The sequence below is a fragment of the Siniperca chuatsi genome, linkage group LG6, assembly GCF_020085105.1.
Source record: "Siniperca chuatsi isolate FFG_IHB_CAS linkage group LG6, ASM2008510v1, whole genome shotgun sequence".
NCBI classification, from domain to species: Eukaryota; Metazoa; Chordata; class Actinopteri; order Centrarchiformes; family Sinipercidae; genus Siniperca; species Siniperca chuatsi.
Genome location: NC_058047.1, coordinates 27,561,935 through 27,581,690, shown reverse-complemented (window position 1 = coordinate 27,581,690; position 19,756 = coordinate 27,561,935).

Sequence of the window (19,756 nt, the reverse complement as noted above, 5' to 3'; positions counted from 1 at the left end):
ACATATTCTTATCAAACTCCTGAAAGCAAATTTCCCAAAATGTTGAACTATTCCTTTAATTGGTTCAAATTGACAAATTAATTGTTGGTTTCTTTAGAGCCTGTATGATTCCTTCACTAATGTTCCTTAATCCATATCTATTTTGTTTTTTACATTCTTCAGCAAAATAATGAAAGTGCAGCACCTGCCAGGTGGCTTTGCTCTCCCAACTCTGCACAAGCGAGTGCCCAAAGTGTTGGTGAACTTGCAAGTTGCAACGGTGCCAGCACAAATTTCCAGCCTGCCAGAGAAAATGTGTGCATGGAAAGTGAATGAGTAACCGTCTCTCTCCAATATTACTGTCAAGGTGCCTTTGAAGATGCTGCAGCATAGGAATAATAGAAGATGTGGTTGTACTGGAAACAGCATGATAGTGAAGGTTGGTGTAAGGCTGACAAACACCGTGGTCAATCCACCCGTAAATAAGAAGTGAAACAAATAGATAGTGAATCAAATCTCCTCTGTGATATTTGGGTGTTTTCTGTGCATGACTCAAGTGTGCTCTCTCACAAAGCCTTATACAGAAATATATGTGTGTGTGTGTGTGTGTGTAAGCAGGCACTGATATGATGTCGTGTGACAGATCGAGGCCACTGTGAAGCAATCATGAAAGAGTGGCTCCAGTTATTGATCCGGGGATTAACAGTGGAGCTCGACAGATAACACAAACACTGGAGCACAGGAGGGAACGTACGCATGTGCTTGCACTCGCACTAAAAACCACCAGACACACACATACTCTCCCACGTTGTATGTCCATGTGTATGATACAATGCTATCATTCTTTTTTTCTGCGATGTCTCGGGATTTCCATCTGAAATGTGAAATTGCATCTGTAAGGTGCCAACACCCCGTGCTGCATATACAGGAACTGAAACAATCTTGGCAAGTTCACTGCACTATTGATGTTCTAAGAGAGGTGACAGACTTCATTCAACACCTCCAATCTGCTCAGCATGCCAAAAACAAGGAGACAAACATAAACAAAAATGTATTGGTACAAGGTCTGACTCTTTATTGCCATATGTGCACAGGCATACTTACAGTAGCCTACTGTATAACGAGTCGTAGAAAATTACAGGATTCATAGATACTGTATAAGAGATGGTGATAAATTGGTGATAAATCATTACTTGAATAATTAAGTTTAAAAAAATGTACTGTATATATTATTTTCACAGCTTACATAGCTAGCATTAGGCCTCACATTTTGCAAAATTGACTTTCCACATTCTGTCTTATATAGACAAGCTAAGTGCCATCCATCAAAATATCTAACACCTGCCGATAATCTTTGATTTACATTTTTCACTGTTCAGAAAACAGCCCATCCTCACCAGAAAAACGATCGTATAGGTCAATTGTGAAAGCAGCTTATTACGACCCATATTTACGTTTATTGTTAGGCCGCAACCTCTAGTGGTCGTAGTAATTATGACGGGAGCAGAGGAGGAAGTCAGGTGACGTAGTATAAACAGCGACAAAGACAGGATGGGTCTAACAAACATAGGACTTTCACGAAGGTTTCTGTCCCGTGTGAAACCAAGTCAACGTTGACTTATTTAAAGTTTATTTTAAGTTAAATAACGTTACGTAGTTGACTTTGAGTTAAGTCACGTGAGTTACGTAACTTATTTGAACTCAAACCATGATCTTTTCCTAGACCTAACCAGGTAGTTTTGTTGCCTAAACCTAAGCACACTGTGACCGTTTCTCAACATTAATCACATGTTTAACGTCATGTGAATTATGTAATGTACTTAAGCGGTACGCCTGTCGCTGGTACTTTCCAACAGTCATATATGTCGTTTTGGGAGTCATTGCCAATCGACCTGTTCTGCCGTTTAGGTATGAGGATGTGTTGTCAAAAAATGATAATAGAATACACACAGTGAGGCAGGCAGGCAGACTCCTGGCTTCAAATTAAGTTTTGTTTTCTGAATGCAGAGCAGATATTTAAAGATAAATTTGACTTCTTCCTTTTGTGCTCCCATTGGGACTTTAATTAGAGACACGCTAGTTAATGTATTGATGGACCAATACCCGGTGTAGCTCACTTCATTTCATCCTTGTCCCATTGGAGACCAGTAGGAGAACAGATAGTCACTACCAAATGTTAGCTTTGCACTTTGCAGAGTGCCCTTGCTTACTGTACAACCACCAAACCGTGATAGGACACAGAGAGAGAACAGACCCATATCTTTCACAGAAGAATGAAACCTTATGCCTTCTGGCTCAGACTAAAACAAGGTTAGCTACCTTTCATACCCGGAGTGTAATTGTTGTATCATTTTTGTGTAATCCATCATACATTTCATTTTAAATCCAGTGACCCTTTTGGACCTCTCCAACTGCTCTGCAAGTGGACTCTCATTTGGGGAAATGAAAACAGACTTGTCCACATCCTTCAAGTTTTGCCACTTCAAATACCTCCAGTAAGTAGCTGTTACTTTTTGATACATTTACTCTCAGGATTGATTTGTATTTGAGGCCAAAGTAAAACAATAAAAGCTACTGCTCTAACTGAATAATAGGTGTGACTGTTCAGACAGAAGAGAAGTGACTTCCTTAATTTCTTCAAGAAGTATTTGAACTGTGGTAGCATATCAGCTTTAGGAGTCAATAGTGTGCATCTCTTAACCAACTCAAATCTCCCTGAAATCCTTTCTGTTAACCTGCAATTATTCTGAAAGACAAATTGTTTTACCAGTGAAAATTTAAAGCTGCATTATTCATACTTTGGCCACTACAGGGTAGAAATATCAAAGCAAGCTGACAGACACACATCCCTGACATGCAATATCAACATGAAATGTGAAGCATAGGCACTAACAAAATACTGCTTATATCTGCTACAGTGTATAAAATTGATCTTCTTAATATGGAAGCATGGAATTCTGGCATGGAAACAACAATACAATTGTAAGGTCAGGTCACTACCATAAAGCCATACAGCTAGCGCACTCGACGTGGACAGATTAGCCATGATTATTTTCTGACATAAATAACCTTGTAAACATAAAAACATGGCACCACAAATGGACATAAACTCAACATAAATGTATATGGTGCTTGTGCACTTTTCCTCACCCACAAATACAGCAGAAGAACAGTCTTGAATACCTTGTTGGCTACTATCGTGACTGTTCTTCGTTCAGACTGAGCTAACGTCCTTCTAAGCAAGGATTACGCCAGTCACTAACATAACAAAGCCGCTACTGCCAGTGGTGTAGTGGTACCTGGAGAAGTGGGTACACTCTTAATTTATGCCCCCAATTCTTTTTAAAGCGGCCTGTCCAGCAAAGGATAAACGCCCTGTGTTATGAACAGTGACATGTAAGACTACTCTTGCATATTTAGTTCACCCAAAAATGGGCCAGTAGTATTTGCACATTGTCACTTAACTTCAATTCACTTTTATTTATATAGCGCCAAATCATAACAGAAGTTATCTCAGGGCACTTTTCATATAGAGCAGGTCTAGACCGTACTCTTTATAATATTATTTACATAGACTCAACAATTCCCACCATGAGCAAGCACTTGGCGACAGTGGCAAGGAAAAGCTCCCTTTTAACAGGCAGAAACCTCGAGCAGAACCAGGCTCTTGCTGGGCGGCCATCTGCCTTGACCCCACATTTCCTTTTATACATTTTCAAATATAAAATACTACGGCTTGGCTAAATACTTGATGGTTATTATTTACTGAGAGATATGCATCCATATTGCATTCAGTATACCCAGCTATCAACATTTCAATATTTACTGTAATCAATAGTCAGTGTGAATCCATTGCTTTCCATCTTGCACTAGTCCAGAGTTGTAACTAACCTTGACTGAGAGACTAGATAATCATTGTCTTGTTTTAAATTTATGTGTGCCTATGAGGAGTGCTATCACGCCCATATATTATGTGGACTGGCTCCCACAGAGGGTGCTACTGGAGAGTTTCATTTTGTGCACGCGCATATGAATGCATGTGGTGACCGCAACGTGGTTATCTTTTTGGAGCTGCAGATTATAAACACTGATGCCCGTAGACATTTATCAAATGTAATAAATAGTTGTATTTTCACTCTCACTTTTGTCAGGCACAAAGTCACAGAACACAGCCCTGGAAGTTGCTGGCAAGAGATGCACTACCCAGCTAACGTTAGCAAGACACACAGACTAGAGAGAGATGCACTGTAAGCTAGCCAACAACTTAACGTTACTGTTATTTGCTGACATCAAAGAGGAAGTTTACCTAATTGCTGTTCCCGCAATTCACTCTAATTGTGTTTTTTTCGCCTTTTCGGGACCAGAAGGATAGTTCAGCTTCATCCTCTCATCTAAGTTGTAAACACTGACACCCGCTTTGACACGAGGGGGAGGCGGGGGCCTCGAGTACTACTAACCAGAGGCAGGCGGGTCATGCGTTCGTCATAGGAAAAAAAAATTGGCTTGCAGCACACTACTGAATGATGCGCATCAGAGGGGATATAGAAGTGGGTATACGCAATGCCAACTGAAACATAAGGCGTATACCTGCGTATACCCTGCACTACGCCACTGGCTACTGCCATCTAGTGGCGAAAACGGATATCACCCTAGAGCTACTTAGGTGAAAGCAGGTGAGTTTTCCACTGTTTTACAAGTGACACAAAGCATTTTAAATAATAATAGCCAGAAAAATAATGGTGGAGGCATCAAGGTAATAACACAGACTAATACAATAATCATTCTGGACACTACCATTTACCACTTAAATGTCCAGTGTGTCACATTAGCATCAAGCTTTTGGAAGAATGAGCTTGTTGCTTTACAAAAATGCATCTGACACAATCCAGGCATTCTCTTTGAACAAAAGCTACAAAAAATGTTGCTCTTTGGCTCCATCCACCGTGGAATGATCAAGCATTGAAATTCTGTCCACATTTGCTCAGCCTCAGAAATATTTGCTGAACTAAAACTGAAGCCTCTATCATGACGGATAAAACTAGTACTATGATGGCATCTGACAAGACTGTGCACTACTTGGGACATTTTCCTGTTACAATGTTTTGTTTTGTTTCAAATCAAAAAGATTTAAAGAGAAAGAGGTAGGAATACAGAGTTAAAGTAGAATCGAGGCATTTATAATTCATCGGTCGCTGCCAACATGTTCTCCTGCATGGCTCACTGTCTTCCACAGTCTGATGTGCTGCTGTGTCCTTATGCAACTCTGCCAATGTCAGTTATAAATAGGAGTGTAGCCTAGAGTGCTCACAGCTCACACCCCAAAAACACACACATACACATGCACGTGCATGAAAATACTGCTTGAGAATACATTCTGCATAATAATGACAGAGCCTTCATATTCAGCCATTGTTATTCGGTTTGACTATAACCTTCTTATGGCAAAACATTTTTAATATTTAATATTTCAGACTTTGCAGTTCCTCCACCAACTGAATTTGACTGGTAGGCTGTTGACCTGTGTGCTGAATGATTGAATAAAGGCATAGATTTTTCTCATTTTCTCAGTTACTACACGATGACAAAGTAGGGATGAAAATGTGGATTGTGACGCTGCAGTTTATTACGCAGTATGAAAGAAAACAAAAATCAGGGCGCCTCAGTTCCCTCAGCTCCACTGAACTTTGCTTGGACTTCTTAACTTAGCTTGAACTTTCATGTAGCCAGACTTCTCTTTTAATCTTCTCTCAATTTTTTTTCTCTGGAAATCTGTCTGTTGCAGACTTGCCATCTTTTCTTCTCTGCCTGCCTTTATCTCTACAGGCTGGCAATCCTCTGTGTGTCTGTCTGTCTCTTCAACTTGTCTCTCTGTTGGATACTTCGCACTTCTGAAGACTCTCACCCTCTCTCTCTCTCTCTCTGTCTCTCAGAGAGAAATTGAGGGTTAGGAGGAGGGAGGGGAACTGAGAAAGAGGACTGGAGTATGTTTCAGATACTGACAGGATTTAAAACAAACACTGACTTATGTAGGGATCACTATTTCACTGTTGTTTGAGTGGATTCTAAACCTTTCATTGAAAACTAGGATGGTGATTGATGAAGTGTTATTTGTACTTATACACAGCAACACATATGCATCTGCCAAACTATCTTCACTAGTCAGCTCGGTTCCTAGTAAGCTGAGCGGGGTCCAAATTCTATTCACTCTAATTGAAGGGGTGGAGTCTGGTTGTATTGCTGCACGTCTCGTGTCTATGTGTCAATATGTCTGTTACTGAGTAGATCCAAGCAGACTGGCTATCAGCTCTGATCAAATGGTGTGTCATAATCATCGAAGAAGGAAAATGTGATTTTTGAGGCTCGACAGAGAGTGTGAACCCTGAAGTGCAAGAAAAGTGACATGTATTGCTGCTCTTTTCGACTGCTCCTGCTTGTTAATTGGTGGTGCATCTTGCTGCTGCCAGTGCTGCTGTTCTCTCTCTATTTGAGTCTGTTCAGGTCGTTGGATCAGGTCCAATTATACTCAGGTCCGTTTCAGATCAGGTCTTCATTTTTGAAGATTCATTCATGCACGTCAGGTTCGGGTAGGTTTTCCAGTGAAGAACTCTATGCAGAACCTGATCAAAATGTTGAAAATAAAGCAGTCCAGGCAATACATGCCCTGTGGAGTTAACAGAGCTATGTTTACAGTCAGTGTTTCTCACCCAAACACATTGTGGGTATCCTTAAAGGTGGGGTGTACGATTCTAATCCAATACACGTCTAATTCAGCAAATATCTATCTCCTCATGGTCCGCTAGCTGTCCGTTCAGTCTGCTCGCTGAAACTCTTTGTACACAGCCCTGACTTTGTAAATGTGAAACAAACAAAGTGGCTCGGACCGAGCCACACAACACTTTCAGCCATGATTTGTGTGTCAGGTAACGTTAAATGACTTGCCCACGGACATTTAGCTTACTTTCTAGTTTGCCAAGATCTGCTGCTGTTGTGATGTTAGCTACAGTAGCAGGAGAGTTGTGAGTATCGCTGTCTGGAGCTGCTGTGCTGGCTCTGGGAAACTGTCTCGTCCTCTCTGGCTGTTAGCTTCGCAGCAGCAACTGTAGCTACAGTTTGCTAACCCACAACCTAGCTAAGCTAACCCACAACCTAGCTAACGTTAGTTACATTACTTGCTGTGTCGTTGTTTGCTCTATATCATGGTGTTTGTCATGGTATTGGATTTCTCCAGAACTGCATACCCCACCATTAAGGCTTAACAAAGAATACTTTCCTTTTTCTCAGTATTTTAAAACCTGTATTGTCTACATCAATCTTTACATCAGCTAGTAGTTCTTCTTCCCCTGCCTTTTGCTAGCGCATTGCTACATTTCTGAGCACCAGTTCTTACAACCAACAACTTTCTATCAATGGAATAGCATGAAACCGAGGGACTTTCATTTGATAGACACGGCAAATCTTTGAGGTAAATGCCAGCTTTATTTACCACCACACTGGCATCACTTTCTCCAGTTGATGTGTCATTCTTGTTTCACCTGTTTGTCATCTTCTTCTTCATGTTTTTTAACTTGCATGTATTACACGCTGGCATTGTTGTCCACTGCAGTTGGCAGGAATGCTCAGAGAAAGACGCTCAAAAATGTGCATCCAATTTGCTAGTGGAGCATGCGATACAAACAAAACAGGGACCTGCTCATCAAAACCTTGCTCCGTTATCTCCGTATGAGATTTATCAGTCCTTCATCTGGTCCTCACGTGAATAAAAGCATTTCACCACACTCACAACCACAAACCTTTTAATGTGAATCTGTTTAATTATCTGTACAGCAACACAAGGGTACAACAAAGACAGGCTATGTGATGAAACATATTCATCTGTGTGGGAATTTAATATGACCCCCGATGATCTGAATATGAGCTTGATCAGATTTATTAATTTAACTGCACCAGAGCTTCAGAGTCATTTTTCCTTTCGTTTCCATCCCTGGTTTGTTCTTGTAGTTAATATTATCAGAGGACAGGGCAGTTTAAACAAAACATTGAAATCTATTTCACATGCTCAATAATTCCATTCATTTCTCTATGTTTTAGAATCATGCCAGGCCAGTTGGTGAGGTTGTGTAACACACACACACACACACACACACACAGCTCTGGGATTGTTAGCAGTGAATTGATGTTCCAGTTCTATTTAAAGTTCCTGTCGCAGTGAGAGACAGATAACTTCCTGCATTAGTGATAACCTGAAATATTCAACAGGAGGCAGGCAGAGAGCCACAAGGAGGTTGAGTAACATTTAAGAGGAGCTACTGGCAGAAATGGAATATAATATTTATAAAGTATGTTTTAATTAGTCTATAATCACCTAAACACCTGTGTTTTCATCACCTTAGAATAAGCCTATCCATATCTACATGGAGAGGGTCCCCTTCCATGGAGGTCGCCATGTTGCACCGCCATGTTTCTACAGTAGCCCAAAACAGATAAACCGAACACTCTCTACTCCACTTGCGTTTTTGGCGAGTTTTGCGGCCACCGTAATTTCTCCTACACGCTTGGAAGGGGAGGGTGATGCAAGCAGTATTCAAATGGTTGCAAACTGCAATTTCACCGCTAGATGCCACAAAATCCTACACACTGGGCCTTTTAAGGCATCATTAGCTGTTTTCATCCAACTGCCAAGTGGTGTTGTAAAGCCCTCAATCACTATCACAGTCTCAAAGGGTCCAGGGAAGTCTAAAAGTAAGTAATTGATGACCTCTAATGGTAGGAGGTGTAGCAACACATCTCAGGTGATTAAAGCCCCCCTGCCTCCACCCAGTCAATCAGGGTAACCTTGAACTGTAGCAACATCCCATTGTCACAGTAGAGACATGTAACCAAGTTAATGACAGCAGATATCCAACAGAATATTTGAGTGAAAAGGTCATTTATTATCAAATTGGCAAAACAAATCACCTGGCTGAAGTGGTGTAAGCTGGTCAACCATTCCTATTTAAATGGAGAGCAGCAATAACCAACAGCCACAAAATTCCTGGCCCAGTCACACCAGACTGAAACAAGTTCATTTCAGTTTGTAATGATTGGATTGTGTTCATGTTAGCTGATTTCTTGTCTGCAAGGGAAATATTTTCTTTTCTTTTGCCCTTCCCTATCTGTTAGTTCACCAGCATAATTTTCAGTCAACATTGAAGCTATGGTAGCATAATCAATGAGCAGTTAACTTAAAGCGGCTATAATGGATATTTTTATAATAACAATGTATCAAATGGACCAAACGGACAGAACAAGCCCCCAGGAATGGAGCTGGGCTGTGAAGCAATTTTGGCGTAGCGGCCATGCGCGTGGGAACATATTCTCAGTAGGAGGGGCTGGCCTGAATGTGTGCATGCACGACCACATAGACGAACGCACGCATTAATGTTTAGATTAAACAACAGACAGATGAAGTGTCACATTTTCTATAGTTAAATCTGAAAATTGTGTGGAAATAATATTACAACAGGATAAACAGTATGACCCATATGATCAAGGATATTTAAACCTGCAACAAGCTCAGCTGCTGCTGACTAGGTCAAAACTGCATAGCTGGGGCTCACCTGGTAGTGCGCACGCCCCATGTACAAGGAGTCCTTACCGCAGTGGGTTGGATTCGGCCCAGGTTTGAATCCAACTCACAGCACTTTGCTGCATGTCATCCACATTTCCTGTTTCTCTTCAGCTGTCCCTAGGAAATAAAGGCAAAAAGAAAAAGAAGTCTAACATACAGACTTAACACGTATGGGCTGATTACCACGTACTCTGTGGTGTTTTATTCAGCATGTTATTAATGATGCATCCTGTTTCAGATGCTGTCCTTCCTGTCTGTCCTCAGAATCAGCAGCTTTCAGTAGTTTCTCTGCGCAGAGTGTGTATTTTTTAATCTCCTTTATGTCCTGGGCGGCTATGGCTTAGTGGTTGAGTGGGTCGTCGGAAGGTCGGCGGTTCGATCCTGGCTTCCCCCAGCCCACATGTTCAAGTGTCCTTGGGCAAGACACTGATCCCCAAATTGCTCCCGAGGGGTGTGCCTTCAGTGTTTGAGTGTGTGTGAATGATTAGTTACTTTCTTTGGACTGATGAGCAGTTAGCATCTGCCATCATTGTATGAATGTGTGTGAATGTGATATGTAGTATGAAGTGCTTTGAGTAGTTTTATTTAGCATTTATCCTTACCTCCACAAGTCGATAGTGGGTTAGTTGCTGCTCTGTGTGCACAAGAGGACACTGAGATTCTGTTTCAACAAAATAAGAAAACACTGGATTTACAGGATAAAAGCTGCTAGGCATAGTAAAAACCTGTGTAAATTCTGCATAAATGCGAATGGGAATGTATAGATAACATGCAGGCTCACTGTCACTACTTGATGCTGTGTCCTTTTTTTCCATAGAGCCTGTTTTTTTGTAGGTTTTAGACTATTTAAAGTGAAGAATTAAATTTAGAATTGAGTCTGGTTCTGTCCAAGGTTTCTGCCTCTTAAAGGAAGTTTTTCCTTGCCACTGTCGTCAAATGCTTGCTCATGGTGGGATTTGTTGGGTCTCTGTAATTAATATTATAAAGAGTTCGGTCTAGACCTGCTCTATAGGAAAGGCGCAATGAGATAACTTCTGTTATGAATTGGCGCTATATAAATAAAATTAAATTGAATTGAAGAAATATACTTTTTTTGTTATTTTCTGTGCCATTAATTTGCTATGGCCAGTTATGTTTAGCAGCTCCTCTAAACGTTTAGCTGAGGTGAATAACGGTCCAGTAACAATGGCTGGAGCAGTGCACATGCTCTATGGGCCCAAAAACGCAGAAGAGTAAGGAAGCCTGTGGAGGCCTTTTTGGTGTATGCGCCCAGTGGGAAACCTTTATAATAATAATAATAATAATAAAACTTTATTTATAGAGCACTTATCAAAACAAAGTACAAAGTGCTTCACAACAAGAAAAATAAAATAACACAGTGAATGACGAAATATGTAAATGAATGGGGTGCCATCTTTGAACGCCTTAATACAACCATGAGACAGACACAGTTAGCGACTAGTTGGTGAACATAGTGGAGTATTTAGCAGCTAAATAGCCAGATATTCCCCTTGATAGTTGATAGAGACCAAAAACAGAGCTAAAAGAGAATGAATATTGGACTTACATTCACCAGGTGGTGCTGTTTTTTGTGGCCATTTTCTGTCACCGTATTCATGGGTTTAGCTAGATAGGTAGGCAGCTATGAAGAAAGATGGCGTCCCTATTTTTAATCCTGGCTTCAAAGCTCTGACAGGAAAAAAAGCCACTTTATGACCCGCAGTCACTATGGCACCAAGCTTGCAGCGTGTCTTATTCCAACTTGACACAGAAATGAACATCACTGTGACATTTTGAGTATGAACAGACACTACTGCAAACTAGTCAGATGACAGGTATATCACTGGGTAATGATGGCTCATTAAACATCAGTGCTCTCCAGAAAAGCCCAAATAATGTCAAATCATGATGCATTAAATCCTGATAAGCAATGTATAAAATGACACCAATAAAAACTTTGGTCTTCTTATGACTCCAGTAAGAAATGTCATTGTTTATTCATCAGATGTGTTTCCAGTCATGATTCAAGTGAGTCAAAAACTGTTGTGCAAAGAAAGTTTGAAAGTTTTGTTGGATTCCCATTAACATTGTTCATTCACAGAGAAGCAAACGTTATGGTATTTCCTTGAACAGAGAAAAAACACCTCCAACATTCAGCATCTCCATCTAATCACACGACCTCTAGAATAGATGGTTGAGTGGTTTTATCCTCACTTGCTGTTCTGGGATCAAGCCTAACCAGAATCATTTCCATTCCTTTCCTGTTTTCCCCTTTACTCTGTCTCTGTCAGTCTGTGTCAGTGCAGAGAAAATACTCAGGGGAGCAGAATGACCTCTTTCTCTTGTAAAGATAAAAACAGAAGCACTCCACGAGCACCACACACCTAAATCTGTCTTGACATATGCCTTGCATGACACAGAGGCATGGGCTTTTCAAGGCCAGTGCCAATTCTGTTTCTCTATTGAAGCTCATATTTCAGTATAATTTAAAAGATGAGGAATTAAATTTTTGAATGGATGCCTAACGTGTAAAGCATATTTATGTTCCAAGCACTGAAACAGTTTCTATAAAGTGTTTTTCATTTTTCAAAGTGGCGCAAACACTCCATTGTGCAGCCAAAATGCTCTACAGCACATAATGGCCAAAACACTAGCAATTCAAAAGCCAGTACTTTATTAACCTTTTGTATCAAAGAGTGGCTGAGTGTTTGTCTTTCTTTAATTCAATATTCAGACACTGCACACTTATAGATAGTTTAAGGAAAATTATGCCATTGGAAAATAAAGTAAGCTTTGGAACTGTTGACCTCAATAAAAACACTCAAACTATACGGAAAGTGTTTTGTTTGGTGTGAAGTCTTAGCGGTGTCATGATGACAGTAAAAGGTTGGGGTGGAGTGAGGAATCGCAAAACAGTGGTGGTGTTCTCTTTGTTTTGCTGCTAACCTTTCATTATAATGGGATATGCACAAATGTGTACTGTATAACATGACCAAAAACCTATAGAGTCATTTGAAGCCAATGATAGCCTGCTGTGACTGTAAGCAACCACTAATGCACTAGGTTGTATTTTTAAATAATTTTTAAAAATGCCTACTTTACAAATCTTATCACGTCCACTCGCTCTGACCAGTCCCAATGGTTCCCCGTGCATCTGTTGCATTGTTCATGAGGAGCCAGGACCCTCTAACAACCCTGCAAATCCGCCCACTACAGACAGTTCCATCTACAATCGGTCAATTGTACACACCATTCCTGTTATTTGTAAATCTGGCCGTCTAGTTAGGCCTAAGTGTGTCTCCTTCAAAAATCTAATTTATCCTCCTGTGTCTATTGTGCCCACTCACCCGCTCTTTTCTACCTCCAAGGAGCTTGTTACACTTGACACATCTCATGACTTTAAAATACACCACGGACTCGGACTGTTACATTTAAACATCAGCAGCCTGCTCCCGAAACTGGACTACATTCACGTTTTGATTCATGAAACCTCCCCAGACGTCCTCGCTTTGACTGAAACATGGCTCTCCCCTAAGATCCCAAATAATGTCATTACTGTAGATGGAAACAACATTTTCAGATGTGATCGAAGAAGTAAGGGAGGCAGAGTTGTGATTTATGTAAAAGACTGCTTCACTGTCCAGGAAATCACTTCATGCTCTGTGCTCAAGGCTTTGCAAAGCTATGGTCACTGTATGCCTCCTCTGAGTTGTTAATAATGGGGGATCTTAACCTGGACTGGCCCTCTGACAGCTCTAACTAATTAAAAGATCAGTGCCTGGAACAGACCAAACTTCAAAATCCTCTTAACTCCACATTAATTGATATCATACTGACTAACAGACCACACAAATACTGTGCCTCTGGAGTTTTTGCCCTCTACGTTAGTGACAACTGTCCCGTCGACTGTGTCAGAGATACCAGAATTCCAAAATCTCAATCTCAAATTATCACCACAAGAAAGTACAAGCATTTTAATCTTCAGGATTTTTTAAATCATTTGTCAAAATCTGACATTGGTAAAATTTTCTCTATTACTGATCCTGCTGTGGCACTGGTAAACTTTACAGAATCCTTTAATGTTATTGCTGACAGACATGCTCCTTATAAAAAACATACAATTCGAGCTTTGCCATCCACAACAGAGACAAAGCCTGGGCCAAGGCTAGAACCAATGGCACCACTGAGGACTGGTTAACCTTTAGGCAACAAAGACACATCTGTACCAGCATGATTAGGAAGGCTAAATCAAATTATTATCAGTCAGCTCTCTCTGCCTGTGATAGTTCCACAAAATTTTGGAACACCATAGCATCTCACAACTCATCCCGCACACCTCCCATCTCAAGTCAAACAACTATCTGGTCATATTACTGATAGATCTTCTATGGTCGAAGCTTTTAATAACCATTTCCCCTCCTCTGGTCTTTTATTTAATATGTCTGCTGATTCATTTGTAGACAATTACCATATCTGTCCAGCAGAGAGAGTCCCCATCGCCTCAGCTTCTTCGAGTGTAAATCTTCTTTTAATCTGGTCAGCAGTGCAGATGTTTACAAAACTCTGGTTAGGTTAAAAGCTTGCAAAAACACTGGTGAAGATAATCTTGACCCATATCTCCTTCATCTAAGTGCCTCCTTAATCTGTCCACATTTAGCACATATTTTTAATCAAACGTTTTCAACAGGCATGAGTCTAGCTTCGTGGAAAAGCGCCTCAGTAATACCCAGCACAATAACAGTTGCAGTTTCAGTCATTGATAACATTGTCTCCTTCATAGATAAAAAACTATTTTGTGCTGCCCTCTTCATTGACCTCTCTAAAGCATATGATACCGTCAATCACAAAATCCTATTCCACAAACTACACTCTATAGGTCTAGATGAAGCCACGCTTAACTGGTTCCACTCTTACCTTACAGAGAGAACTCAGACTGTTGTTGCTGACTGTACTCCGTCAAGCCATCTCACAATCACAAATGGGTTGCCACAGGGGTCTATCCTTGGTCCACTGCTGTTTACATTATACATAAATAACACAATACTTCCAAATCGATGATACTATTTTATATGCCCCAGCCCAGGCCCTGACTCGTCTTCAGTCTGCCTTTGATGCTTTCCATGTATCATTCTTTTCACTCTAATTACATACTAGTTTTAAATGCAGAAAATACCAAGTACATGGTATTCTCCACCTCCACCACAGACTGAGTATCCTGCCATTACAACTTTAAATGGCACCTATATTACTCTTGCTGAGTCTTACAGATATTTAGGAATTTGGCTTGACAGCAGACTATCATTCAAGATTCACATTTAACATTTGACTCAAAATTTAAAAATAAAACTAAGTTTCTTGTATAGAATTAAAGGATGTCTGTCTTCTTCCAGCCGTAAAACTATTGTGCAGTCAGCCTTCATGTCTGTCCTTGACTATGGAGATATGCTTTATTGTCATGTTGCCCCATCAACACTTCAGCAGTTAAATCCTGTGTATCACAGCGCTTTACGCTTTATCACAAATGACAAATTTCGTACTCATCATTGTTCTCTGTATCACATGGTTGGATGGACTTCCTTACAGTTACGAAGAACTTGCCTTCTGATGTTATTCATCTGTAAAGCTCTACTGTTGAATATTCCTCACATCTCTTCTCTTATTTAAATCTAATAACCACAGTACACGGTCCAGTAACTACCTAACCTCAGATATCCCTCATGTACGCATTAATGTTGGCAGAACTGGTTTCAGGTACTATAATGAACGGCAAACTGCCCTCAAACTACAGTCTTACATTCCCCTTGGAGATTTTAAAGCTTTATTATCTGAAGTTTTCAATGATTCTTGTAACTGTTTTAATTAATTACCTTGTTTATTGTGTAGTTGTGTTGATTCTGCTTTTGTTTGTGCTCTTTTGAATGTTCTTGCTCTCAGGTCTCTCTTGGAAAAGAGACCTTAATCTCAATGAGACTGCCTAATTAAATAAAGATTAAAAAAAAATAATCCTGCAGATCTACTTCTGTTTCAGGCCTATTGTCTGTTCTTTGTTTCTTCCCTTTTTTATTATTTATTCTTTTAAGTTTTGGCGTAAAATTCTATAAGCTTTAAAATTCAAAAAATTCACAGTGACAGAAATATTGTCAAAGGCATGGCACTCTACATTTGGGTTAATTTTAATACAAAACATTTTTTTAAAAGAGGATTAGGAATATCTCCTCAGCAATTTGTCCAAGGATGTTGTCAGTTTACATGCTTTTTCTTACATTACACATTGTCACTTGATATATGTTATGCAGTGTTATGCGTAGTTATCATGCATACTGACTTGTTTCAGTGTAAAATTATTGATTAATGCCACCTATGAGACAATTAACTCCTCTATAGCTATCCAGTATCAAACCTCTCCCCCGTAGGTGTGGACACTGAAATACCAAAGTTTGAAAACCAGATTATTAGCTTTGATCCCACATTGTATTTTTTCAATAGACTGTCATAGAATATACTTTGGGATATTTCCCCCTGCATTGCAGTGCTGTTGTGCACTCAGGTGATGTCCTTGGTGAATTAGTAGGAGGTTATTTGCATCTCCAGATGGCTCACTTATCAATAATTCATTATGTTTGAATACTTTCTCTTGCTCTTCATTCTTTGCACTGAAACATCTAAATGTGAAATTTAACATAAAATGATCCCATGGAATGCTTTGTCACCCAAACATTTGAAACACACAGTTGCTTTGGCATTGTATTTTCAACTTAACTGCTATAAATTAAGAAAAAAGCAAATTTTCTGGACAATTCAATATTAGTCAAAACCAGCTCATCATCCTATTCTTATAATCAAAACTGACATCAGTGTAAATGTACTTCAGCAACAGTTAAATCACTAGTAAACATATCATCACATATACAGAATATGTGTCTCTATGGTAGTATGATTTGGGATAAAAGGATAAATCTAGTCATTTTCTTTTCTTTTCTTCTTTTCACCAAAAAAATTACCAAAACCAATAATGCATTTATCCTGCCAACAAGTATTGTCTGTGTAGTCAAAGCCTGATATCTTCTTCTGTGCAATAGAGCTCCATTGTTGTCCAAAAGCTATTAAAATCACATCAATAAGCCACATTGTTGCACTGGGTGACATGTTCCTTCTGAACACACACACTGTAGTTTATTTTGTCTCAATCCCACATACACCATCCTGATAAACACTCACTACAGCACCAAATGTCAATTAATCCGCAGCTAAAGATGGTCTCCAACGACTGCACTATTTACTCCTGTTGGAGTAATTGTTGCTAAACACTACAGTGCCTTACTGTTTTAGGAACTTCATGAGCCTTTTTAAAAAGATGTGTTTTCAAGATCTAAGTCTTTAGAAAGTATTGTGGTGATAGACCAACAAATTTGTTGATTTTGGTCTTTTCATGGCATTTGTTGAGAAAACATGAAATAACTCCTGCCATCACTCGACTTTTTTGTAATTACGGCTCAGGCTCACCAGAAAGTGGCACAGCAAAGTTCTTCTGGGAAAAAGGTGGTATTAGAAGCTTGGGGGTGTTGTGACTTGCAGGACTAGTTGATGAACAGAGGTGTAAAGGCTACTGAAATATCCTACTCAAGTAGAAGTACTGTTTCTTGACTGAAATTGAAGTAGCTCACTTAAAAAATGTACTCAGAGTGAAAGTATTTAGTTACCCAACGTTGATTTTTATAATAAACACTTTTTGCCAAGGTGACCTTACACATACCCATGCTTATTATGTAAACTGTAGCCCTCCGCTCCCAGTTATAATTAAAGGGAGATCAGAGCTTCCACGCACATGGCCAGTCAGTAACACAGCCTCTGATTGGTCAACAGACTCAACCTAAGGCATTGTGGCTGCTAGTAGACAGCTAACTACAATAATAACTATTTTCAACATGGAAAAATTGATAAATAATCACAGAGGACATTCACTGTCGGATTTATCAGTATGGATCTATTTTACAAAGTCTCCAAAAAGACACTGCAGTTCAAGGCTGGATTACAAAGCTTCTGAAAGGGATACGATTGCACCGGAGCCCTCGTTGGGAAAGCACAACAGTTAGCTTCTGGGCAAATAAAAAGTAAGTCTCTAACACGGAGCGTTCCAGATATTTTGATGTGTAACTGGAGCTCTCTGATTGGAATCGGACTCCCTGAAAATCAACCGGCACCTGTTTTGGCACGATGCATGACATTTTGATCTGGTTGGCTGGTTTTTGATGCAGTGCATTTGATTGGTGTCTGGTCCAAGTCAGTTTTTTCCCCGTTGGTCATTTTAAAGCAAAAATAAATAATTAACTCAATAACGGATGGATGTACAGATCTAGTGAACTACTTTACTTCATTTAAAACATACTTAAGTAAAAATAAAATTACTGACTGAAAAATACTCAAAAAAGTACAAGTACCCGAAAAAGCTACTCAATTACAGTAACATGAGTACCTGTAATTCGTTACTTCCACCTCTGTCATGAGCTAATGCTAACATGCTAGCCAGCCGGGAACATGCTAGAGCTAGTCAGTCACAATAACTGCTTGGTTGCTGAAGGGAACATACAGTATGTTCTCATAGTTTATTCAGGAGGTGTATTTGTACCATTGACTCTTGTCTTATAACTGTCTACAAACCATTTCTTCTTTGTGGATGGTGCAACGCAGCTAATAAGCTACGATAGCTTTCCCCCATTTTGGGTCCACCGCTCCCTCAAAGGTCAGCACGGTCAAGACTGTTAGCAAGTGGTCAACAGCACAGATTTGCACGACAGTCCACCGATCACAGATTCCATCGAATTGGTTGGTTGGATGTTTTACTGTAAATCCTGGTGTGACTGAGCCTTTAACCTCTTACAGTTGGTATTAGGTGTGTTACTTATCAGTGCGATATTTTATTTTTTGTTTATTGATCTTTGTACCAACAAATCCTTATACTTGATAAATAGATAAATCTAATCAAATTATTATTTACCATTCATTGGTTTTGGTATTAGCATATCTGCCAAAAAGGAGTGTGAGTAGATACTTTCAATCAAAGTAAATATATTGGTATACTGTAAATGTAGCTAGTTAGTCAGGGTGTGTTGTGTCAGTGATCATGTCTGTGCCACTTAAGGTGGAACAAACATTATGACTGTTGAGCTGATTATGAATATGATTTGGGTGTGACGACTGATTGGACCAAGTTGGACCGGGTCTGTTCCAGTGGGTCAGTTGGTGTTGACAGTTGGCAGATAAAATCATATAGTGTTTAGATCCAGTCACTGCGAATCATTCTCATAAATATTTTTTTAAAACGTGTTTGATATTTGAGACTGACATTGTTTAATTTAAAGTACACTCACCTCCAATTCCCTCTGTAGGCTGCGTTGTTCCCGCTGGTGTCAGGACAACAACCTCCTCCTGAACGTCAGCAAGACTAAGGAGCTGATAGTGGACTTTGGGGAGAAGCAGGGGAGGAACTACGCCACCCTTAACATCAACGGGTCCTCGGTAGTGTCCACTTCATCGAGGGCTTGACCTGGGCGCTGCACACTGACTCTGCGGTGGGAAAGGCAAGGCAGAGACTGTTTCACCTCAGACGCTTGAGGAAATTCCGGGTATCCCCTCAGATACTGAGGAATTTCTACTTCCGCACCATCGAGAGCGTCCTGACGGGGAACATCACCGGACAGGACCGCAAGGCCCTGCAAAGAATGGTTCGTTGGGCTGAACGTATCATAGGCTGTGCTCTACCCTGCCTAAAGGACATTTGCACCAGGCGGTGTAAGACTAAAGCTAGGATCTCAATCACCCGGATAACTGCCTTTTACACCAGGCCAGGCTCAGAAAGAGCTTCTACCCTCTGGCCTCTAGGATCCTAAATGACACTACTACTGCCCTACTACTGTTCAAGAATATTTTTTACTTACTTATTACTCAAAGTTGCTTAACATAGTTACCATTGTCATTTATTACTTATTTCTATTCTTTATTCTTATTCTATTTTACACTTATGTTTTATTGCACAATTGTAGGAGCTTGCGGACATAGCCTACATTTCACTATGATTGTACTCTGTATGACAAATAAACTGAACTTGTAACTTGAACTCTCCTTCCAGGCTCTCGCCCAAACTCTGCACTTTGTTACTCCTTTTTTGGCCTT